Raw genomic sequence first — 26,639 nt, forward strand, 5'->3', positions numbered from 1 at the left:
AGGCCAAAGACAGAGCATGCTTGATTTGTGGTACAAACATAGCAGATAAGCTGCAAGAATGGACTGACAAATGAAAATAGTACAGGGATAGTATTACTAATTTACAATATCCATCTCCCACTTAAATAATTGTTTTTTTCCTGAGCTTTTCCTCCAAAATTCTGTATATTTTTGAAACCATTTAACCACTCAGGGATTTAGTTTCCAAAATGTGAAATGAAGCATTGAGGCTAAAATTAGTAGTTTTTGAAATTTTTAAAATTCTAGAATGGCATGTGAAGATACTCAATAAGTAAATGCAAACACTCTAAGACTATATATGGTCAGAGATAATAGTGATCTTCCCAGGTTAATTAGTTCCTTATAGAAGGCCATTCTGCCCTCCATAGCAACTCCAACATGAGTTCTTTGGAGATATCGGGGGACAATTATCTTTGGTGACCAAGGCCAAGATTATTAGCCCAGGACTGTATCAACAATTCCATTGAGATTCTTGAGTAATATGACAATGTTGGGAAGATAAAGGAATTTAGTAATCAGCACTTAATTTTTCAAATGGGAGAATAATTGACTTATACCAGAAGAATAATATGAAGAAATTACCTCTGATAGTGCTTAGAAGCCAATGCACAGCCTAGACAATGAATAGTTCAGATGGCTTCCCTTTATCTAATATTAAGCCTGCATTCTCTTAATAAGCTTATTCCTAACCTTTCTGAAAGGTACCTCTAAAGTCCTTTTTTTGATACCCTTGCACTAAAAAAAAAAGCACAGGAAAGTATGTGAAGATAAAGTATGTGGAGATATAGATCCCATCTACTACATAAAAGCACTGCAATAATTGGCAAACCCTGGGGCAGGAGCTCAGGGAAAAAGTGAAAAACATTTGGGAATAAGCCCAGAAACATAAAGACATCCTTGGGAGGCAACAAGGTTAAGAGGCACTCACAAAAATCAACCCAGCAAGCCAAAAAATAAAAATTACAAACTTAGCAAGAGTGCTGCCAGACATACTGCCAATCACAGCTTAACTTTGTTTCTCTTTAGAGGCACTTAAATGGTTCTTTCTCTATAAACATTTTCGTGACACATGAAGGATCCTAAGCAAGACATCATTTAGGGTGCTAGAGGGTGTATTGGTAGATACAGGCTGGAAAAGTGGATTCCAAACAAATCATGAAAGTCTGGCACTCAGGTTCTAGTTTGTAAGTAGATGGGATCTATAAGGTGTTCCTACATGGAGGAGTAACATGGGAGAACTCATTTAACTTTCACCTGATTCACCAAGAAAGAAAGAGCTAGAAGGTAGTTGAGAGGGGTTGGGCATTTTTTTTTTTTTAAGAAACCTACTCTATGGAAAAAAACTGATGATTTGACTCTCAGATCTGTATCTTTTATTCACATATCAAATTCTAATTTCCCCCTTAACATTTAACTTCTTATTAACTCCCAACTTCTAGTTCTCTAGAAGGAAAGAAATGGATTCTATCCAGGTGTATCCCCATGACCTGCAATAGGGCCTAACTCAGCATAGGGGTTTATGAGAAAAGAAATCCATAAGTGAATAAACATTTGGTTCAATTCATGCATTCCTAAATGTATTTGATTGGAAATATATGCCCTGTCTGCTGTTTGTAAAGACTATAGGCCGTTATTGAACAGAGCAGAGGTTCAGGAAAATGTGCTGCCACAACCAACAGTCTAGCTAAGTATCAGAAAGGGTCTCAGGATACCAGATTTTAGCAGGTTCTGTGATGTATGTCCCATGAGGTGTAATGATTGTGGTGAGGAGATGTGTGAGCTCTCAGCCATGGAAACCACAGGAGAGGTGGACTGGGCCACACTCATGGACATGGTTACAGACAGTTATGTTACAGGTGTGCTGTATATTGAAGGGATGGGGCCTGAGAAGAATGGCATCTTGGTGTGACTGCTCTGCTAGGACTAGACTTTCTATTCTGGGAATATCTCCCTGCAGCCTTCCAAAGCATCCTTTGAGGTCTGGACCCAGTGCTGAATGCCATTCACTTCTTATGGCAAATGGCAAAGGGTAACATTTTTCATAAGGGTGTGATGAAAGTGAAAGCAGCCTGATGCCAGGAAGATTCTCAGCAGGGGACCCTGTGAGAGACGCTCTGGACTTTTGGTTACTCTGCAGGTTTGAGAAGGGTTACTCCCCTCCCTCACCCCTTCCCATGGAGAAGAGAAGGAGGCAGGCTCAGAGACCCTCATGAAGACATCTTAGTCCAAAAGGAATACTGAACTGAAGGTCTGTGTACTGAGTTTGTAGCTTTGATTTGGGCATGGCCTTTATTTCATAGAGAATCTAAAATAGTCCTAGAGAGGCCAAAAGAACCCAAAGCCTCAGGGTTTCAAAAAGGTGGAAGAGGAAGTTAAGAGAGGACTCCCTGAATGCACAGCCAATCCTGCTGTTACGAGTGCCACCTCTCAAAAAGTTTCTGACAATGACATTAAGACTCACCCCTTTCTCTACTAGGACCACAGCTCAGATAACTTGGCCATATATTCTTTTTCATGAACCTAAATATTTTTTTTCTTTTTACCAAAATATAATTCAAATTCAAAGAAAATGTTTTAATAATAATAAATCGTCTCATATCCTGTCACCTAATATAACCCATATTGTTATTGTCTCTTGTTCTTAATTCCTCTAATCAATGACAGATTCTCTTTTGTCTTACATAAGTGGTATTTCCACTGAGAAGATGGAAGTGGAAAAGGAATAATTCTTCTATTATCTATTTAAAGTGATACAATATACTTTACATAGGGCACACAGGATCTACTCGTATATGAACCTAGAACCTTTTTATTTCCTACAGTGGAATCCAGGTCCAAGTTTTGGAGAAGATTCTTAGAATTTAGCAAGTTAAAGTAATTAGTACATGCATATTGTTAAAACATGGAGCAAGATAAGTGACTGATGGGAGTATGGAAACAGGAGTACCTGCCTTTAAAGCTAGATTTTGGCTTTTAGGATTAGTACTTAAATTCCACTACAATCCAACCACCAGCTGCCTTTCCAATCTATGCTCCATGAAAACTTGGATCCAGACTTTACCCAGCTTCACCACCCTTGTACTCATACCTTTCCTCTCCAGCATTTTCCCCTTCTCTCTGATCAGCCAGTGCCCTGGTCACATTTTAGCTGTGAGCATTTGCACAAAGACCTTCTGGTATAGAAGATGGAAAGACAAATCCCTGCCTTTCTTCCAGGGCAAGGAGGCTATGTGACCCTTTGTCTTCAATGAGACATAAGAAGTCTGCTGTTGTTGGGGTGATGTTGATCCTGAAATGCATTTTCTTTCCTGCAGGAAGGAGATAGTGTTGGTAACAACCTTTCTCTTTTTCATCTTTCTGCCTTTATTACAGTTATGAAGCCTGGAGGGGCAAGGCCTTATTGTGACAAGAAAGTGATGAGCAAGAGAACAAAGACAAGGAAACAGCTTCCCTCCCACTGAGCCGCTTCCCTGTGCCAGCAGCCACCTACCTCCAGAATCCTATTAAGTCATGTAGGTCAGATTTTTTATTATTATTTCCAATCAAAAGTATTCTTAGATGATCTAACCATCCTTATCAGCCTTTCACAAGCAATCCAACGTGAGAAACAATGTCTAAAGTGGTTATAATCTTGGCTTCTGGAACCAATCTTATTTTTGAATCCCAGGTCTATCAATTCTTAGTTGTATGTATGACCTTGGGCAAGTAACCTAACTTCCAAAAGCTTCATTTTACTTATTCCTAATAGTGGAATCACAGTTGTATGTGCTTCACATAAATGCTAAATGAGATCATGCACATGTAATATTTAAAATATCAGTTGTCAGATCGGCGTCAACTAACCATAGTGTTCATAGTAGAGGTGCTACTCTCACCTGTTGGAGGCTGAGATTTCTGAACTCCTCCTGTCTCTCAGCTGGTCCCACTCCCAGTTCTCAGAGCCCACATCTGACTCTATACTAGGAAGAAAGAATCCAGAGTAGTCACTCCTTCCATCTGCCTGGACCTGTTCCTCATGGGCGTTCCCTCTAGAGCCAGAGTTGGACTTGGCCATGATGAACGGTCACAGTTGCTATGGTGCTGCCTCAGCTGAGCTAGGGTCTCATCTTACCCTACTCCTCCATTTTGTTAAAGGGGGAATGAGCAGCAGAAAAAGTGAAAGAAAGTTATGAGGCCATTTTCCATGCCCGTTTCCTAGTGGCCCAAGAGGCTGTGGCTGTTGCCATGGCAGTGGGCTCCAAGACACCACCATAGCAGCTGCTTGGTCTCCCTGGCACTTCAAGGATGGGAAAAATAAATCGTTCAAAGAGTGTCCTTCCCCCCTGGGACTGAGGGATTATGCTGAAACTTTATTATTACTTTAAATAAATAAATTACTCTCTTGAGGCTAGAGGAAAACATGCTCTTATTAAGATTTTTAAAGGAGGAGAGCAATTTGAGAATAAAATCAAAGGTGCCCAAATGGATTGAAGTGGCTCCTCAGAAGCTGACATAATAGCAATTTGTATTTATATTATGCTTCTCATCAAAGAAGCGTTTCACAAAGGCCTGTTTCCCTAGAGCTACCCCATGGAGCTTGGGGATCCGCCAGCCTCCAAAGCACAGCCTCAGGCTCTGACCACAGTGATGACCTCCAGGCTCTGGATCGCAGGGCTGACTTGTCTGGGAGTTGGGTGGGCACATCTGTATGCCCACTGGTCAAGGGGGGAAAAGTGACTGCCTGGTGTCCTAGTACAAACAGGTCATGGAAGACTAATCAGGATGGCTGATCCACCAACACATGTACACACACACACACACACACACACACACACACACACACACACACCCACAGTGAAAACCATTAGAAATAAGAGCCTGTCTAGGGTTGGGATTGCTCCCCAACTATCCATTAGCAAAGACCAGGATTTCTGACTATGGTTGGTTTGCCCTAACTGTTTCAGAAATGCAGGGCAGTGATAAAGAACATTTTCTTTCATTGTATTCTAGATAGGAGATAAGACTTATGCATGTTTATATATTGAAAAGCTAATGCATCTACAATGGATCCTCTTTTATTTGTCTTTGTCTTCACAGTGCTGGATGTATGGTAGAGGTTATGTAAGTGTTCTTTAATGAAATAATAGCACTGATGATTTGATGGCAAGTGAAAGTTTCTAGGTATAAGGAGATAACTTTGTGCCAGATGAGCTGGGGAAAAATTAATTCTTCAATCACAAAAGCAATATTTAAAATATAGCTACCACTTATTGAAATAGTAGCTTGGCAATGTTTTGCTTCACTCTGTTCCAGAATTTAATGTCTTTAAAAGTACAACCTTCACCTCTATGAGCACTACTTTACAAAACAGGAAACTGAGATTCAATGTTGGAACCCAGCTCTACCAGGCTCCAACTCATAGCATCCTGTATTGCTCATCCATCATCCTGCCTCATCTTCCCAGCAATATGTCCACATCCATATTTATTCCATGGAAATGCATCATTTTAAATATATTCTTCCTCTTTTATTTAGCAAAAATTCTCTATTTTCTTTAAAATATATATTTTTATTGATTTCAGAAGGAAAGGGAAGGGATAAAAAGAAAGAAACATCAATGATGAGAGAAAATAATTGATTGACTACCTCCTGCACACCCCTACTGGGGATCAAGCCTGCAACCCCAGCAGTGCCCTGACCAGAATCAAACTGTGACCTCCTGGTTCATAGGCCAGTGCTCAACCACTGAACCATGCCAGCCAGGCTCTATTTTCTTTAGAGCTCAACTCAACTCTCAAATCTTCTAGTGTCTAGACTATGCCCCAGCACAACCACCAACCAAATACTCCATCAAGAAAGGGAGATAGGGATCTCATATCAATTACCAAAGGTTTGGATATTCTGTGTAAGGGCAGGGTTGTTCCCTGTCCTGATGTCCATCCTTTGTGGCCTCACAGTGACTGTGAGTTCCCTGCAGTCAGAGACCAAGGACTGAGTTCATGCTCTACCAATTACTCCCTGTGTGACATTAGACCACTGAACATTTCTAACTATTACTTTTTTATTTGGAAAACTGGACATAAATAATATAGAACCAATCTCACAGCTCTATTGGAAGGAGTAAATGAAACAACGATGATAAAAGCCTTAGCACTACTTGGCATGTTGCCGGTTTGCCCATGACCGTTGGTGATGAGGAGTATGATGACAGAGATGACAGCCCTCACGTGCTCCTCATGCAGCGTTAGTCCAGATGGGTTGTCTGAGGCCCTGTGGGGGACTCAAAGGGAAGGAAAGGGTTTTCAGTGACCTCAGCTCAGGGTCAATGGGGAATGCAGGGGCACAAAGGGGAGATGATCTTACACTATTCAAGTTTATAAAAGATTGCTTCTTATAAGTAGGACTAATTCCTTGGGAGGTTGATCCCCAGCGGGTGATATAAGGAGTGTCAAACAATGGGATAAAAATGGTCTGGAACATTTAAAAGAGATAGATAGTGTGCAGGGATATTCAGAAGGGCAATAGCTGACCTCTGCAGGCGTAAGTGTCTCTCTCTGAGATAAACTGCCCTTTCTCACCTCTGCACTCTTGTTCACAGCCCCATCCAGCTGGTGCCAAACCCCTTCTCCATGTCCTCACCCTGTCATTGTCTATGTTAATCATAAGAATCCTCACAACTCAGTTCAAATACGTGCAGTTCTGGGAAGCTTTTCTCAACACTGCATTCCAAAAGCCCTCTCCTTCTTAAATCAGAGCTGTCTATATTTTTCACATGTCAGTAGCAGTATGGTGACTTTGTACTAATATTTCGTTGTTCACATTTAAGCCTTGATGATCAGCCTGCAATTCTTCACAGATAGGACCCGAGCCAAATATAGAGGTTTGCATTCCAAAACTGGGGTCAGCACTGAGGCCAGATGGAGCTGATAATCAGTTTACATACTTGTTAGACAGAAAGATAAGTAGCAACCAACTGACCTGGCAGGGTCTTAAAAGTTCACACAGTCCAAATCCTTGCCTGTGAAGTAAATGAGACTGAGAACCAAAGAAGGGATGTTCCCAGCTCAGAGTTGGTGAATGTTAGCATCCAGCCTCGTGTTTCTCCACTCAGGCTATGGGGATGTTAAGCTCCATAAGAGAACCCAAACCAAGCTATGCTTTCCATACTCTCCCCTTGATCCCTTATCTTAATGGAAGTTCTGAACTTTGTTGTTTCATTGGAAAACAGCAAATATCAATATATATATATATACTCACTTCAAACTCACCCTACTTTGAAAGCATCAGCTCTATACCTATAGTTCCCCCTAAGCTCTCTGGACACCTTCCCCATGCCTCACTTCACTTGGCTAGCCTTCTTCTCCTAGGATTTACCTTTAAGGTCATTCCAATGTGAAGTTTTCACTGACACTCCACCCCTCTCCCACCTCAACCCCAGAAAATCTCCTTTACCTTTTACCACTTACTCACTAGAATCTACAATGGGGGGAAATAATGGCTGAACCCCAGTGCTTTGTAGTCAACATGCTTCTGATAAAGAACTTAACTGCCTGTGCTTACTTATTGCTTCACAGATCAAAAGACTACAAGAAAATTACCTAAACAGTCATTCCAATAAATTTTTATGCATTTATTTAAAGAAACAAATGGATTTAAATAGCATTGCTATGCCTTCCACAAACATCCAAACAAAAAATATTAAAACTGTTTACTACATCTATCTTTAGATGGCCTTTATGTGGACACAAGATAAATTCTTGAGTTTAGCTGAAGGATTTTTTAAACACATAACAAATGAATTCTCCGACTATGATTCTAAGTGCCTTTGTCCTAATTAGGAGAAAATCTAGGAATATTTATTTGTTTCTGTGTCATAATCCACTCATCTCAAGGCTCCCACTTCTCCATTTTTTAAGAGGCTCTCACTTTTTTTATCTTCTTAAAAATTTTACCTTGTTTTAACACAGAATATTTCAAACTATTAATAAAATAACAACTAATAATGATTCAAAGTTTAGATGTGCATGAAAATGCTGGGGAAAAATAAATTAAGGGTTTTTGTTTGTTTGTTTGTTTGTTTGTTTTTAAAGAAGCAAGACTTAGATATTTAAAAATGTTTGTGTACCATGGGAACCTATAATGGATGCCACTGGAAGAAATGCTCATACATCTTTGACCTCCCTTACAACCTTTTGTAAAAAGGAGCTGTTAAGAGTTAGTGGTCTGCAGAGCATCATCCTGATGTCTCTGGCCACTTTAATGACTGACAGAAGAAACCTCAAAGGAATAGAATAAAAATATTTTTATTTTTCTTTAAAAAAAATCCAAGTCACTTGACCCTATAACTACTATTAACTGTCTTAGAGGAAGTGCTATTTCTGGAGGTACCACATACACATTCTTTATAGAAAGGACCACATTTAAATCCTTGGGTCAAATGGTCAAATACAATATGAAGAGATCAAGTTACCATAAAATACTCATAGGCATATGTAGATGCCCATTGAATTGTAATGAGCATTTTATTTTCACCATGAACTTGAGGTAATAGATAAACAAAAGTGGCCAATATATACAATAAAATATTATTCGGCCTTAATAGGAAATGAAATTCTGATATATGTTATAATGGGGATGAACTTTGAAGACATTGTGTAAAGTAAAATAAGCCAGACACAAAAGGACAAATGTAAGACAGCAGCCCATATGAGGTATGTACAGTAGTAAAATTCACAGAGACAGAAAATAGCATGGTGGTTGCTGCAGGCTGCGGGGAGAGGGGATAGAGAGTTATGTCTGATGATTATAGAGTTTCAATTTGGGAAGATGAATAATTTCTGAAGATGATGGTGATGGCTGCACAACACTATGAATGTACTTAAGGTCACTCATGTGTACACTAAAAATGGTTAAAATGGTTAAAATATTATGTATATTTTACCACAATAAAAAATGACATCTTGGGCAACTATCATATGGAAATCCCATAAATAAGATGGTGGGATGTCAAGAAGATAAAGGGGTATCTGAGTAACCAGCTTTTGAAGAATATAAAATCTCTATTCAGATATCCTTTCTGAAATTATTCTTCTTTAATACACGAGCTAAAGCAATACAGCAGTTTTAAAAGGGAGAGCTAAGGTAAATAATTTAAAAGTTCTATTTTTAACATGTTAAATTTTAAATATACATAAAGGTCTGATGCATATAAGCACAAGGCTAAGTGACATTAGAGATACAAATATAGAAAATTTATTTATGTATTTAACTGATTTCAGAGAGGAAAGGAGAGGAATAGAGAGATAGAAACATCAATGATGAGAGAGAATCATATATTGGCTGCCTCCTACACACTTCACATTGGGGATTGAGCCCACAACCTGGGCACGAGTCCTGACCAGGATTTGAACCATAAATTCCTGGTTCATAGGTCAATGCTCAACCACTGAGCCACATTAGGTGGCTCAAAAATAGAAAGTTTTGGTCCCTGTGCTCAAGGAGTTTATAGTGTTACAGGAAGACACAGCCATGAGTAAATTGGAGGCAGCAATAACTATGCTCTGAGAGATGTGTGTGAGTTAAAATACACAGCTCTGGGAGTATGGAGGAAGATGATTTTGAGTCTAATTATGGATCTATTCCTTATTCTTCACAACCACCTTGATTCTCCCATTCTTGAGAGTCAGACCAAGCCCCACTGCCCCTGAGAAGCCATCCATCCCTGCTTGTATCCAACACACTGTGGTTGAACTTTTGAACTCTTCCTACAATTGCACTCTAGAAACTATTCAGAGTCTGGACCCTTACAGTTTTAAGCAGACATTGTAAAGTGGCTAATGTCTATTTGTATGTTTTTTATGTACTCCCCCTCTCTGGTTAGAGGCATCCATTGGTTGGGGATGATTCGGATCTTTAAAGTAGGAATAAAAGACAAAAGGGAAAAATTGGATTTCGAGTCCATAGTACAGAAAGGTTTTGAAAGCCAGGTGTGGTCAAAAGTGAAAGGGTTTTCTAAATTCCAAAAGCTCCCCTTATCAGATCCAAAGCCAAGCTTGGCAAAGTCAATGGTAGAATTTTACCCAACTCACAGATTGTCACAGAATAGACACCAGGTAAGATGAGGAGAAAGCATTCCCAGGCAAGGAAGAGAAGGATTTTGTGTGGATGCCCCCAGGGTAAGAACAGAGTCAGGGTCTCTGAGAATCTGAAAAACCTGGGCTTTCTTGGGTGGGAGTTACTTAAATGAAACACTAGGCTAGGTTTTCTGGAACCCCCAGGCTGCTGCTCTGCTCCGCTGCATCCCATATTGTTAGGAGAAATCTTAGAAAAGTATAAGACCAAGAGCTCTGATCCCACATGATGAATTTATTGCATATAGGGTATCTCTTAAATTCTCTGTGGACTCACAGAGGTGCTGAGCCCCTAAAATCCTGAATCAGATGGGAAGGGTAACAAATGCAGGACCTCTCCAACAGACATGCTACTAGTATTTGATTACTATGTATAGTGATGGTGTGAGAAGCATAAGACCCACAACAACAACAGCAGGAGGTGAGATTAGTCATGTGGAAGATACCAGTACAAAGTGTTCAGGAAACAGACCCACCCAGACTCTCTCTGGTGGATGGCAGGGAGAATAGCACATAGGGCAGCCTACCTTACCACTGGAGGGCATGTCATGCATCCAACCATCTTGGGAAAGAACATAGAGGTGCTTCTTAAAGGGAAATATCCCTGATTGAGTGTTTATACTTCAAACCTATGAAATATTGTCCAAGTTAGACCAACTTACACCTAAGAAACTATTCTAAAAAGAAAAATATTTAATTGCCTTTAACTGGAAAATTTAAATTGGTAGGACCAAAAAAATTGAAATTGGTAAATATAAAAATCAAATGTATCTTTCTATTTTCATTTTTGACCCATTTAACTTAAAGTGTGTTAATATTCACCACTTTAACTGGTTTTTTTAAATAAGTAGATTGTAATCTGAGATATGTGGCATGCTGTGTGCTCTATGCGTATTAGGTGCCCCTAAATATATGCTACATGAAGAACCAAAAGGAAGAAAATGCAAATTTCATATTCTTTTTGCATATTATTCCACCAAAGCCAAAATGAATTCTAAAACAGAAAGATTTTTTTTTATAAAAAGAATAACATAAGAGAAATCAGAGAGAGAGAGAGAGAGAGAGAGAGAGAGAGAGAGAGAGAGAGAGAGAGAGTTCTGAAAAATCATAGGTATTATGAAGTCACAGGGTTTTGTCCCTAGAATATGAACACTGCTGGCCATGACAGTCTTCCTGCCAACCTTTCTGTCAATCAACCGAGGTAAATATCTACCTGGACCAATAGAGTTCTGAAAAAGTAATAAGCAAAGTTTTCAATCTTCAAATATGCTTGAACATCTCTTAGAACAGAAACTCCTAGAACCTCTCATAAATGGATATTTCCCCTGGGGAATAGATATCCTCTCCAGGGTCAAGCCTGCATTCTCCTGAAGGTTCAGTGAGGCAACTTTGACAAGAAAGTCACATTTTTTTCTTCTCTATTCTCTTAGCTTGAAACCCACTTTGCTTTAAGTAGTCATGGAATATACATTTTTTTTTCTTGTTGGAGCTTCCAGTGGGGGGAAGATTCTATACAAAACAAAAGACAATCTGAAAAGTTGGCAACTAGACCAGGGAAGTCTTAATGAGAAAGTGAACAGACTGCCTGGCTTTTTCTTGCCGTGTATGACGAGGTGTGCAAGGCTGTTAACAATAGAACTCTGCAAAAAAAACACTGTGGAAAGCAGGTGAATATTGATTCTCTGTCTTGGCTCATAAATAATTAATGAGGCAATTGCAGTTTAAAGACATAGGCATTACATTTTTTTAAATCTGGCACAATGGTATTCAGAAACTCTATATGCAGTATCCCATAAAAATACCCTTCCCCTCCTTTAAGAAGCTACTCGCATTTCATGAAGCCTTCCCTGACCAGTCCAGCCTTCACCCATCACTCCCTTATCCAAACTCCAAGAGCATTTATTGCTTGCAGCAATCACTCAGCATAAGCTGTTAGGTATCTTTTTTTTTTTTTATCACAAAACCAACATAGTCAAATGGATAATAAAATTCCCCAGGATAGGGATCACATTAAATTCCCCTTATTATCCCAAAGACCTAGCCTGGAGCCTGATCCACAGCCCACAAGTGTTCAATAAATGTTTGTTGTTCCTGACGATATGTTGCAGACACATCTGAAATACAATCTGGATAAACACAATTCAGGAAAAGTGCAAATCATCAACTAATGAACATGAGAGTCTTGCAATCGATACAAGAGAGCTGTCTGCACACCCAGTGAAAGACAAAGTAATGCCCTTCTCCCTGCCCCAACATCCAACATGGTGATGGATTGTGCTACATGAAATTATCGATAAAGAGCAATGTAGTCACAATGATTCCTAAACAGTGGCAAGAAATATTACATACAACATGTACCCCTGCAACAAAGACAGCAGAACTGAGAAGCCACGGACAAGAACAGATAGAGTAAGTGGATGAAGAACCACTTTGCAAATAAGTAACTTCAAGCATAATAAAAATGTGGTGCTTTCATTTCCTTCTTCTCTATCTCCCCAGCCCAGAGACCGAGATGCTGATTTCTGGCAAGATAGTTGCATGAGCGTCACTTGTCCCTTAAACAAAGGAGCAGGAAGGCAAACTGGGGCATTCAACCTTTGCCAAAACAAACCCAACCATTTCAAATGAGGTATGTTCTCACGATGTGAGTCAGGTTGAGTAAATTCATACAATTCTCATTTATACAAAGAGAGTAGAACCTACTTACCTCTGGTCTGAATTCCTGTCTTCTTCCATAACATCTGACACTAACTTAGTAGTGAGAAAGTCGGGCCAAATCCATGCCAGCAGTAAACCTCATATTGTCTTTCTCTATCATTCATGTTTACCTTTTCTCTGCTTCCACTTTTCTTTTATCCCCGAGGTGGGGGCTCTTAGGCAGAAGGCTCTACCACATTTATGGAACATATAGATAACATGCTCAGCACTAGAATTTTCTAACTGACATGAAGCAGGGGAAAAGCAATCAAACCAATCCCAAAGTCCCAGGGCCCTGGGCAAAGAACTTGGGCAAAGGGAGGAACAAGAGAGGACCTAGATTGGCATTCCTATTCCACCACAGCTTATACATGCTTTGTTGTCAGATGGACAGCTAGAACAGGATGATCGATTTAACTGATCACTTTGATAGAATACTGATAGTGATTCAACTGATTTTTAATACTATTTACTAGCTATTTTGGCCTAATTTACCAACCAGTAAGATTTGAACCTACTCATTTAGTCTTCATTTCATCTACTACTGTGTTTCTCAGTGACCTTTAACATTTTGAATGGGTTAAAGAACTTGCCACATAGACACAGCTCTAATGACCTGGTTTTTCTCCACTGCTCTTAGTCTTTTTGATGCATTAAATCCACTAGCAAAAGAAAATTAGGATTGAATTCCACAGGTTAATGGATGTGTAGCAGTTTCTATAGCCAACATGGCTTTCTTCAAAGATAAATGAAGAACCAAACCATCTCATCTCCTTGAAATGATTGGCCCATAGCATCTCTTTGTGAGCCAAAGTTCTCATTGAGCTAAAGAAAGAATTACACATATATAAAGTATTCCTAAATTTAGAGAACACAAAATGTTTTATTATACGATATAGAATGTTCCTTCTAGATCCTGAAGACATGGACTTAGAAATGATTTATGTACTCACAGTCATTCACGTCCTGTTGGCACAGCGGACTGAGGTGCTCTGAGCCTTTCCTTTGTCTGTTAGGTAGAGGTGGAAATATTTCAGTGAGATGCACTCATGTCCAGGAACACCCAGAAGGAAAACAGGAAAGAGCCTAAACCGAAACACAGAGGATCTCATTTAGCCTTTTGTTTTTTAGGGTGATGGAAGCAGTCTGAAGAATGGTGAATGGGGGCAATGGCTGGAGTCAGCACAAGGAGGCACTATGGGGCAGAAAATGGAATTCCCCACTAGATGGCACTAGGACACATCTGTGGCACCCATGGGTACTGTCACCAAGCAGAGCATAGGGATAGCATCAGCTTTCACACATCTCTTAGGCACGGCCTTAGATAGAGTGCCATAGGGACTGAAGTTGGTACATGCGGGTATTTCATTCCTCCTTAGGTTTAATCCTACACTGAAGGTATACCCAGGTGGCACATGTGCATGTTCATATGAGTATGATTAGATATGTGGATATGAATGTGCCTATGTGAGAACACCCATATACACATGCATAAGTATGTTTGCACATATACACACACTCCTATATATTAGGTGATATTGATATGGGTTCATATAGGCACAGATATGGGGGATATTATTACAATAAATGGCAATTATATTGGAAGAAGGAGACCAGTTTCTGTGAAATGCGTTCTGTGTGCCAGGCCTTTTCATATACCATTTTCTCATTTAACCTTCACCGTAGCTCACAATAGCTGTGGAAGGTGGCTAGTACTTCCTCCTTCAATTCAATACATTTTGATCACAGCTTATTTTTAAAACACCTGTTGATATCCAGAGGCACAGTACTCCTCAAAACCCATCTTGAATAAAACATCTCAAGGCAATTCAGAAAGAGTTCTGGAATACTTCTTATCAATATCGTAGCATTATTAATACTATATAATAAAGAGCTAACATGCTAATTAGACTGAACAGCAGAACAACCTTCTGGACAAACATCTGGACAAGCTTCTGGATGAAGTCAGAGCTGCGAGGGTCAAGCCCCTTGTACAAATTTCGTGCATTGGGCCTCTAGTAGTAATAATTGCCTTTTACTTGTATTTCTATGTTAATACTATTTCACCTCATAGAAATAAAATAGCATTATTTTATTTCTATGTAAATAAAATAGTATTTCTATGTTAATACTATTTTACTACCAGATCTTTGTAGCAGGTCTCTCCACTCTCCAACTTGTCCTGTCAGATCGATTCTCTATGTTCACACATTTGCCTCCCATAAATACACTTTCACTATGCCCTCTGCCCACTCTGCCACTCACCATGATGCTCCAATGTTCTCAGTACAAAATCCAACTTCTCACTTTGGTGTTTCCATCTTTCTCTGTCTCCGGGTTCCTTTCCCACTACCTTCCAAGGGAGCATTTTAATCACCTGGCTCACTCTCTGATCCCTAAACAGGGCTCATGCTTGCTCACTCTCCCCACCTGTGTTGTGAGTGTGCAGGTGTGTTTCTCAATATGATCCAGGTTCCTTCAAGAGCAGAGGTAGTTACCTGCTCATCACCATTTCCCTCACAGTACGTGGCCCATGCCTTCTGCCAGGACAATGTATCTGCAAACTCATTAGTCAACAGTCAAATATCAACAGTATAATGATGGAAATTTCTTTTGAGAGCCAAATTTTTTAAACTTAAACTTCTTCTAACGCCACTTCTTCAAAATAGACTCACCCATCCCGTGGCATTTTGTGGAAGAGCCACACTCAAGGGGCCAAAGAGCCGTATGTGGCTCATGAGACACAGTTTGTCAAATATGGTTGGTGCCAGGACATTGCAACAACCCCAGTCGTCCACCTGCACTACCTTCAGCCCTATCTTATGCCTCTCAAAATGGATGCCCACAAGCAGTCACATTTTATGACTTGATGCTCAGCAACTCATGAGGTTTTACTTTTTAATTTTAACTATGGTAGCAAGGTTTTATGATATTGAAGTTAGAAATACTGATGGGAATTGCATATGTGTGTAGGGGGAAGCAACATATATTTCTACCTTTAAATATATTTCAATATATTCATAGAAATAATAGCACCATATATATTGAAATTCTAGACTTTGAAGTTCTGTGTTGGTTGTAAGAACAGCTTTGGGTGCCCATGGACTTGTGACTGGCAGGTCTCTGTCCTCCAGGTAGCTGATCTCTACCTTACAGAAGTAACTGTTTGAAGTGGGATCCATGAATATGAAGGCAGAGCGGCTGAGATAGTGGGGCAATCCATAGTCACAAGATCTGGCTTTGGTTCTGGTTTTATGGCTGGCTCCTGAGTGGCCTTGCCAAAAGCCACTTAACCTCCCTGGGCCTCAGTCCTCTCAACTGTAAACTAGGAAGTCTAATATTTAAACTCACAGGGTTATTGTGGGAATTAACTGTGGTAATTGCTGTAAAATGCCTCATAAATTATAAGGGGCTTTGCAAATGTTAGTTATTACTAAGAAAACATTGTGGGCATTTCCAGGTGTTTTGGCTTGTTTGCTTGTTTGTTTGTTTGTTTGTTTGGGGCAACACCAAAGATTTTACAACTGCCCTAGAATACTTTCTGTTATGAAATGTCTGATTTCTCTTGTGTCTATATGATTGCTCCCTGCCCCAGTTCTAATTCTATTCATATTTACATTCACCAGAGTCAGTGCCTTAACAACAATTCTTCTCATTGTTTGAAGACTGCTGCTCAAGCTATTGTTAGTAACCCAATTAAGTATTATAGCTAAATTTTCTATTTTAGATGTTGATTCCAATCTTGAACTTGCAATCACACACAAACACACACACACACACACACACACACACACACCATCAGATTTCTTTTTCTCCATCTCTCCATCCTTCCTTCCTTCCTACTTTTTTCTTCCTTTGTTCATACCTCCATCTCTTCTTTTTTTTTCTTTTCCTTTCCTCCAATGAGAGTCTAGAAACATTCACATCAGTAAATGCCACATGGATCTTTGTACTTCGTCCCTGCCTGAGTCTACTTGAAACACTTGTAAAGCCTTCTCTTTTTCTCCAGAGCATACAGTTAGGCACTTGCAGGTATAATGTAACTGACTGTGTATTATTTACCAGTTAGGTCTCGGCACAGACTATAAAGTTAATGCATAATCTACTATGCATAAGGCCTGATTACTAAAGAACATTCCCCAGGCATTCCACAGCCTATAGGGGCAATGCATTTTCCATGATATGATGGGAATTATTGACTCACTGGACCAGAAAGCACTTGGAGTCCACATAATAACCCTTGTTCCCACAATGGACTAAAAAGCCAACAGACTCTGATTTCCTGCTTATTCACAGTTTGTAGATTATTGATCTGATAATGAATCACATCTTCATCCTCTGGGGGTTCTTAGCTCAATGTATGTGCAACTCCCCCCGCCCCTCCTTCAAGAGGCCTGAGTCTCAGAACTCCCCAAACCAGCACCTGCACAGCAGCTGCCCCTGGCGTTCAATTGCTCAGATTGTGTTTGTCTTTAAAGTATAATATGTCAGCCTCCCTTAAAACACACAAGGTCAGGGAAAGCGATACCCCTAGGAAATAATAAGTGAATTGCCATAGACATACAATTATAAACAAGAAAGGTGTATAAAAATATAATCATAGAACTTTCAAGCTGGAATAAAATGCAGTAAAATTGTTTACAATTTATTGCAAACTAAAGTTAACCTTAGTGGATTAAAGACAAGCCTTTTTTAAAGTGTGTGCGTGCGTGCCTGCATGCGTGTGTGTGTGTGTGTGTGTGTGTGTGTGTGTGTGTACTGGTATTCCTGAAGGGTCACTGTTGGAACTTGTTTAATCCAATGCCCTCATGTTATACAGCCTCTCAGGGAACTATTTTCTCCAGTGGCTAACTTAAGCTGCACAAGAGCTACATGGGACATTGGATTTTATCCCCTTCTAGTCTATTAGAAAAACTATCTCCTGAATCTATAATAATAATATGTTAATTAGACCAGACGTCCTTTCGGATGTTCTTCCGGATGACTTTCCAGATGAAGCTGGGGCTGTGAGGAAAGCCTGAGTTCTGGGTGCCTGGTGGTGGCTGGAGGAAAGCCCAGGTCCTGGGTTCCAGAGTGAAGCTGGTGCTGGCAGCCAGGGGAAGGAAGGCCTACTTTTGCACAAATTTCATGCATTGGGCCTCTAGTTTTAATATAAAGATCAATTCTGCCAAAACCAGTTTGGTCAGTGGAAGAGCGTCGGTCTGGAGACTGAGAGGTCCAGGTTCGATTCTGGTCAAGGGCATGTACCTTGGTTGCGGGCACATCCCCGTAGGGAGTGTGCAATAGGCAACTGATCGATGTTTCTCTCTCATTGATGTTTCTAGCTTTCTATCTCTCTCCCTTCCTCTCTGTAAAAAAATCAATAAAATATTTTTTTTAATTCTGTTTTGAATGACCACTCTCTCACATATGCAGATGAAAGAATGCATGTTGCTTCTCTATTTTCATGGCCTTCCAGTCCCCACCAGCCTCTTCAAGTTATTTTCCATCTCATACTTTATTAGAGATCCTTCAGTTTGAGCTGAACTCCAAATCAGTACCAATAATCTCCCACTTCCTCTCTCCGTCTTCTTCCCTGGAAGTACCCCTCTTCCCATGCCTGTCTCCTTGCACGAGAGTGGATGGTTTCTGAAGCAGATTCCTCTGTTGCAATCTCCAGGATTCACATATGCGAAGTGCTCCCTCCATATTTTTTTGAGAAAAAATAATAAATGTATACAGAATGAGTCCAGCCAGGAATCCACTCTAAAAGGTTTCATTCTCTAATGCGGTCCATGTTCTACCGGATCTTCACTTTTTTAAATTATTATGTGAAAGACTGAAAAGATCTCTAAACTCAAAATGTTTTTCTAGTGATAGGATTTTAGCTTTGATGCAAGCAGAGAAGTCTTGAGTTGTAAGTTTTTGAATGGCAGGTACTTGATCTATTTTCCATCAAGGACTCATAAGCACCACAAAGGCAACAAACGTTTTCCTTCAACAGTCCTCACTATATTTAACCCCCAACAGTCCTCACTATATTTCTCTGTTCAACAAATGTTGCTGTCCAGCTCTTTCTATTCCTACCATCCCCAGATAATTTAGAGGTAACTATAATACAATGTTCTGTAACTTACTGCATGAAGCGTTAAAGATCCTCTGTCAGGTAATTTATAAAAGAACATCCCAGGCTGTCCTTTACATTCACGGGCTCAAAGATCAAGCAACCCATACTTGTACACATTTTACCAAAATCACCTTTGGCCCAGTGATTTGAGGGTATCATCCATCAGTGGATGAATGGTAATGCTGATCTCTGGCCCTCTGTGCTGCTGACAGCTGGTACTGCTGGGGAAGGTGCTGGCCCCCACTGCTGTTGGGAGGCTGTATTGCTGGAGGAAAGGATCTTGAGAAGGGTGGTCCTCATGCTCGGCACCAAGTGGCACAAGTTCCATAACAAGGTGAGGGTAATAATTGTGCCTCAACACCTATGTCTCCTTTCTAGATAGTGTAAGCAAAACTGAGATATCTGCTATAAGATCCAGGAATATCTTCTTTCAGCAAATTACCCCTTACTTCCCATTCATCTCACCTCATTCTTGCTTCCTTCCATATATATATATGGAATATAAGGCAGAGGGGGTTTCTGACAAGCAATTGGGAAAGTACCTTACCTAGAAAGGTTTTGTTAAAACCTCAAGTAGAGGTTTAAAATTACAAGCTTCTTTTTACTTCACAAAAATATGTCAATTGAATTTGGTTCACTGATATAAAATCATGATTTACATGTTCAATAAACATTTACTTGACAGCCAGTTCACCTGCATATGAGGCAATGATTTGTTTACCTACCTTTCTTTTATTACTAATGCCATTTGGCTTTCATGACAAATTTACAATATTCACTTTACTTTTGAGAATGTTATTTGTATGACAAAATAAGATTTCATGCTCACCATTGTTACCTTTAAATCCACCCTTATCTCAGATTTAAACATTCACAGTATGAAGCTTCTCAGAGTTTGCCAAATCCCATTCTCTATCAGACCAGTTAGAAGGTTGCACAGTCAACACACATCATCTCTATAATCACACCATAGTGACGGTAGCACAAATCATGAGGTAGACCAGAAGGTTTCCCTTTAACAGCCATTAAGTGAGCCTGAATAGTTGGGATTGATTTTAGAACATCCTCTCCTATGCACAAATACAGCTGTAAATATACCCTCTGGTTCTATTGACTGGAGCCTCCAAAGGCTGATATTCATCTGTCTCAAATAAACTCCTTTGAACTCTTGGGGAATTCCCTTTAGCTTTTTCATTACCACTCTGAAATTATACAAAGTAGTTCATTGACAGCGTGTCCTTTATTTGAACATTATTAAATATACAATTATCACTATAGAATGTTCTATATGCAGGTAACTTCCTTCAGGATAATGCATATTCTCAACAACAAAAACAACAAAAATAATTGTTAACTCACTCTTCAAGTGATGTAAAACCAACTCTCAGATTATGGCACTAACCATTCGCTCAGGCATCTATACGGACTGGCAGTAGTGTTTGACACACACATTCTCTCAGGAAAAATACTGCGGGCATCGTTGCATAATTTATTAAGCTGGTAGAGCAAAGCTGAATAATTAGACCATCTCCTTGTGCAAGGCTACATTTTATGATGATCTTTTGAACTCTGAAATCTAAATTAGGGTTGGAGTTGAGGCACTGAGGGGAATTGCAAGTAAACTAATAGAAAGATGCTCTTTATGAAATAACAGCTATATCATTCCATACCACTGAAAATAGGACCCATCTTCAAAAGGCTTTTAAATCATCTGTATTATGGCTAACACGTATTAAACGTTTTACTACTAGGAAAATGATTATATAGATCTATGTGTGTATATATACAATGTTGCATTTTAATTTTGATGGAGGAGGAAGAAGATAAAAAGAAGTTTAGAAGTCAATAATGTCCCCCATGCATGGTAGAAAAGAATTTTCAAATGTTAACAAAAGCAAACAAAGTCAGAGAAAAAGCTATGGCTTACCCCACAGTTCCTCTTGAGCCCTGAAATGACAGTTCTGAACAGCCAATGTCACCAAAGAGACAACTCTGAATAAGAATTGGGATCCTTCTCAGGTTATCAAGGCAAGGAAGGCAGCCAATGTGGAGGACATATGGATGTCCAGTTGTTGGCTGTCCTGGCTTCCTCAGTCCTTCCTCCCTTGTTTTCAGTGCCAGAACACTAAAGTGGGTCTGCTATTCTAGCTTTTGAAGTCCCTCCTCTTGGATTGCTCTCATTAGCATTTTGTTCTCCTTCAATGGTTCACTGATACGTGAGCACCAGGCCTTTTTTCCCATTGGAGAATATGAAGTAGCCAGACAACCCATCTCAGGGCCCTAGCAAGAACCATTGGAAGATCATTCTTCCTGTGGTAACCCTGGTTCTGCTTGGCCTCCCCTTTGCCACAGTGCTTCCTCCTTTTTTTTCCTTACACATTACTGAGAGGTTAAATTTTTACAAATCTTATATTCATAAGACATTTTTTTGTCTTTGAGCTGATGAGAGATAAGAAGGGCTCATACACCTGGCCTTCCTAGGGTGGAAAACTCCATTTGAGAAATGAATGACTATCCTGAAGGTTGGTACCTAAGCACACTTTGCCATGAAGTTCAGATGAGAGAGGGGCAGGTTCCAAGGAAAGGTCAAGAGAAAGCTTCCAAAAGCATCTGGTCCCTTTCTCCTTGAGAGAGGACCAGGCTGAAGCCAAGTTCCATTACTGTGGTTATTTGTGAATTAAAACAACTTAAAGCTCAGACACCTAGAACCCCAGCTTTCATCTTCATGTCATTCTCCTCTTCTTCATAATTATCACAAAAAGAAACAAAAATTGTCTCTAGTATACAACATTGAGTAGAATAGTTTGCACATATTTATTTGCCTTAAGCATAGAGTTGAAAAGCTAAAGCTCACTCATATTCACTGTTTCCTTTGAACGTCATATAGTTGGTCCCCAAATTTCCCTGAAGTCTTAGATTTCATTCTGAAAACCTTACATTAGCTATAAGTTTATCCCAAGGATTAACTCCCTTTCAACCTCAATGTCTACCCTTGGAAATGAAACTGTTTTTCCAAAGGCTCAACATGCTGTCCTTTGGGCTTTTGCTATATCTATAGCAACCACTGTGTTGGGGAACCTTACAAATAAAACTAGGCTTTGGAGTCCTGACACACATAAAAAGATACATTGCAATAATAAACATTTTTAGGATCTTTGTTCACACCAGTAACAATAGCTTATTAATAACTGCTGAGGTATTGCTGAGGTGTTCTGACTAAAGAAAATGGGTTCTATTCCTTGAAATTTAGTATATTTCCAAGATAATTCACCTGTGTGTTTTAGATATTTCCATTTTCTAATTCAATTTTGACCCATGTTTAGAAGAGATTGGTAAATGAAGGTAAAACTTTCTATTATTTCTGTAGAATTTCCGAATTTTCTCCAAGAGATATACATCCCCATTTGAAAGTCATTCCTTTTAAAGAAATCTAATGGCTTTGTGAGGACATTCACCTTGCTTTCGGCATTCCTGTGAGACTTAAAGAACAAAAACCAAGTATTTTATAGGTGGGAATGTACAGGTAAATTGATGTCTAATCATAGTGGATTCTATGTGTTTCCTTTTAGTCAATGATTTTTTTTTTTACTAAAAGCAATCAGGGCTCCTTGGAGAAATAGGGGATTCTAGGACTGGACAGAAATATATGATTAATTTATCTTATATATTTTTTGCAGCAAGCACCAAAAAAGTGAGAAAACATGCACACACACACACACACACACACACACACACACAGCAGGACTGTCAAAGAAACACAAGAGTTCCCAATAGCCAAAGCTGAAACAATTTGGACAGCAAATAAAATAGTAAGATAAAAATAAATATTCAGTAGTCTGTAGGGGAGAAAAAACTTCTCTCTCAGGTTCTGCAGCTGGGGCTAAGAATTCAACTGATGTACGGCAGAAAAACACACAATTTCCATTTAATATTTTTACATGTACATAGGAGTCTTCAGCAGGAAAATGAAGACCTAAAGATGTTCAGTCGTAAGTCTTAATACCTTTTTGAACAAAAAATGTTAAATTGTGGGGATGTGACCAGACAAAGGGGCTTAGATGAGAGGCATCACTTTGTGGGACAGTGACTAGGAAATAGATGGAGGTAACTAATGGGAAATCAGAGTGATTTTATATGATTGTTTATGGTCCAGGTTAGAGCTGATTTGTACTCTGGTGATAAGAATTTATCCTGGTACTGAAAGGCATCTTTTTATGGGACCTTTTAGGACCAGGTTTTAGGTAGAAAAAGGTCAGAGAGCTCTTTCTGAATCTGCTGTTTCTTAAGTGCCTTCGGCTCAAAATAATCAATGTGCCAAAGGGGCATATTCTCAACTTCTTCAAATACATACTGATATAAATAAGTAATTAAATAATAAATAAATAAGGAGAGTAGACAAATCTCCCAAGCAGAAGAATTTCAAATAACTGTGTAGAGAATCAGCCCTGGCGAAGGTGGAATGTAACTCCCCACTCCCTAAGTGCAGGCTGCTCATAGTGATTTCCTTCCCAAGAGATGGCATGCAGTATGGGCAAAGGAAAAAGAGTAGCTTTCCCAGTGATAAGTTTCTAAAATATTATTGCAAACATAAAGAAAATGATGTCTGTGGGTAGCATGTACCCTTAATATGAAGTAATAAGAATTGCACTTTACCTCTGTGATCTACTCAACAAAGCCACAATTCTGCTCTAATTATAAGGGAAACATAAGACAAATCCTGACCAGTAGCCCTCAAACCATCAAGGTCATCTAAAAGCAGAAAATTGGACTTTTTGTCACAGGCAAGAGGAGCCTAAAAAGATGTAATGACTAATGTGATGTATCCTGGATGGGAACCTAGAAGAGAACAAGGTAAGAACTAAAACTATATGAATAAAAGTATTAAAAAAGTATCAATATTGGTTTATTAATTGTGACAAATGTACCATATTGATATAAGGTGTTAGCTTTAAGGGGAAGTAGGTGTAGGATAAATGGGAACTCTCTCATTGGAATATTACTATAATGTAAAGTTTTCCATAAATATAAAATAAAAAGTCTATTTCTTACAAAAAGATCTACTTACTAGATTGCAAGCACAATCCAAGGGCATGGACACATTGGCACTCAACAAATGTTTGTTAAATGTATAAAAATAAAATTTGTTCCTTAGTCTCTGTGAGTTGACCTTCATACATTACCTTCTATCCAAGAGGTCATATTTTATTTAATATCAAAAATGACTCTGAGGATAGAAATGGCACATGAAAAGAACAAACTCTACTGTGGAAAAAATCAGAAGTAATTTCTTAGCAATGAAAGTAAATATTGACATTGCTTATAATCCCCATCACAACGGAACTTTAAAAATGCTAATGCTAATAAGAGTCTACGCTTTTTTATTTTCAAAATACTTGCACATTTATTTGCAATGTCAATTCCTGCAGTTCTCAGTAATGAATTGAGAAAGGCAAGATCGCTGTTATTTTCTCATTTTAGAGCATCAACAATCTAGAGTTAAAGAGACAATGTACGGTGTGTTTAAGGCAGAGAAATTCTTCATAATCACTCAGGCACACCTCATTAGATTTTGTGCTTCGCTTCATTGCATTTTTCAGATAGTATGCTTTTTAAAAATTGAAGGTTTGTGGCAACCCAAGTACTGCAAGTCTATGGACACCATTTTCCCAACAGGCTCAGATGAAGGTTAGCAATGTTTAGCAATAAAGTATTTTATAATTAAGATCTATATATTGCTTTTTAAAAAATAAATATGTCATTTCATACTCAATATATTACAGTATTGTATAAACATAACTTTTATATGCATGGGGAAACCAAAACCTTTGTGTGACTTGCTTTGTTGCGATATTCATTTTATTACAATGGTGTAGAACTGACCCTGCAATATCTATGAGGTATGCCTGCATTGGCAATAACTAGATTGTGGTGTGGGAAAGCTGCCTCACTTTTCTGGACTTTAGTTCCCCTGTCTGAAAATCAAAAGTACTTCCATGATAAAGGAGAGTTTATGTATAATATAACATTCTAACTCCAAACACATAAAAAAAATATATTTATTTATTTCAAAATAAATACAGACCTGCACTAAATATTATCCCCAAAATCAATGGACCTGAATGGAATGGAGATTACAGATATAAGTGGAGGCTGGAGCCCCCTGGTCACCAAGGGGATGAGACCAGCTATGTATGGATGATCCAGCCAAGCTCTCAAATGGGAATGTGTGGGTTTCAAACTGGGCTCAGACAATACTTCATAGAGATCTACTGCCCAGGTGGCTTCTAGAAACATGATGCTATCCTAAAGCCAAAGGCCTAAGTCAAGATTCTCACCTGAGCCTGGTTCCCAGAGTTTTGTAGGTACAGGCACCAAGAATGGACCTGAGCTGCTAACATAAGGCTCCCTGTGGGTCCAGACATGGATAATTGTGGGCTGAAGCAATCATAATATGGCCTTCAAGGAAAAAGGCACAGGAAGCTACCCCCCAACAGATGAGTGAAATCAAAGAAATTGAATAATCTTCATTCAAGGAAATAGATATAATAGAAAAGTTTAAAAAGATGTTTTTGTATATGTTTTTAAATCAATAACTTTGAAATCATCAAAGAAGTAAAGGAGGGTAATGGGAATCTTGGCAGTGGGCTAACTATTAGGCTAACACAACCAAAGACTTTTCCAAATAATAGAATTGAGGAAATTTTCTAGGATGAAAATAGAAAGACCAAGTGATAGAGAAATGAAAGAAATTGACATGGAGGCTGAGAAATACCAACATGTCTAATAAGAATTTCAGCCCCAACCTGTTTGGCTCAGTGGATAGAGCATTGGCCTACAGACTGAAGGGTCCCAGGTTTGATTCCGGTCAAGGGGGTGTGCAGGAGGCAGCTGATTGATGTTTCTCTCTCATTGATGTTTCTAACTCTCTATGCCTCTCTATAAAAAATCAATGAAATATATTTTAAAAAAGAATTTCAGAAGAAAATGCTATAAAAAGAATAAAGAGAGAGTCTAAAAGAGTTAGCAATAGCTAAAACTTTACAGAATTATAAAGACATAAGACATAATATAAGTATTCTGATTAGGGAAACCCACAGTTCACACAGCAAGAGAAATAAAAATATACCCACACACAGACATTGCAATGGAGAGACTGTAAAATCTGACCAGATGAGATAAATTACCCAAAAAGAACAGCAGTCTGGTTGACAGCTCATTTTTTAATTAATAAAAGAACTAGTTCAAAATGCCATGCAAAAATAATTTTGAATGTAGAATGTTATGCCTTCAAGAGTTAATGTAAAATGAAGATATCTTCAGACATTTAAGAACTAAGTTTATTACTATTAGATCTTCACTGCAAGAACTATTAAGGGAGATAATTCATCAAAAAGGAAAATAAATTCAGAAGTAACAAGTGGGATTCAAGAAAGTTGGTGAGCAAAGAAACTGGACATTGTGGTAACAAAAATGTATTGTAAACATTAAAAAAAAAAAATAGACCAGAAGGCAGAGGAAGGTGGGAGGGGACTAAGAGATCATTTAAAGGACTTGTATGCATGCATATAAGCATAACCAATGGGCATAGAGAGTACGGGGGGGGGGGGGGGTGAGAGCATGGGCTGGGGGGTGGGAGTGGCTGGAGAGAAGTCAATGGGGGTGGGAAAAGGAGACATATGTAATACTTTCAACAATAAGGAATTTAA

At 39.0% G+C, this 26,639-nt stretch overlaps 1 protein-coding gene across 1 annotated transcript in view; it reads right to left on the bottom strand.

Moving 5' to 3' along the window:
- Positions 1–21,049, bottom strand: part of LOC311624379 (urea transporter 2) — a 396,459-nt gene extending 375,410 nt beyond the window's left edge. The window contains exons 1-2 of the mRNA XM_084887504.1: positions 20,861–21,049; positions 13,781–13,913 (exon numbers count right to left, since the gene is read on the bottom strand). The gene's annotated coding sequence lies outside the window, so the exon portion shown is untranslated. The remainder of the gene's footprint in view (positions 1–13,780; positions 13,914–20,860) is intronic.
- Positions 21,050–26,639: the final 5,590 nt, after the last annotated feature.

Source organism: Pipistrellus hanaki, assembly GCF_964339955.1.
Source record: "Pipistrellus hanaki genome assembly, chromosome: 6".
In the NCBI taxonomy this organism is placed as follows: domain Eukaryota; kingdom Metazoa; phylum Chordata; class Mammalia; order Chiroptera; family Vespertilionidae; genus Pipistrellus; species Pipistrellus hanaki.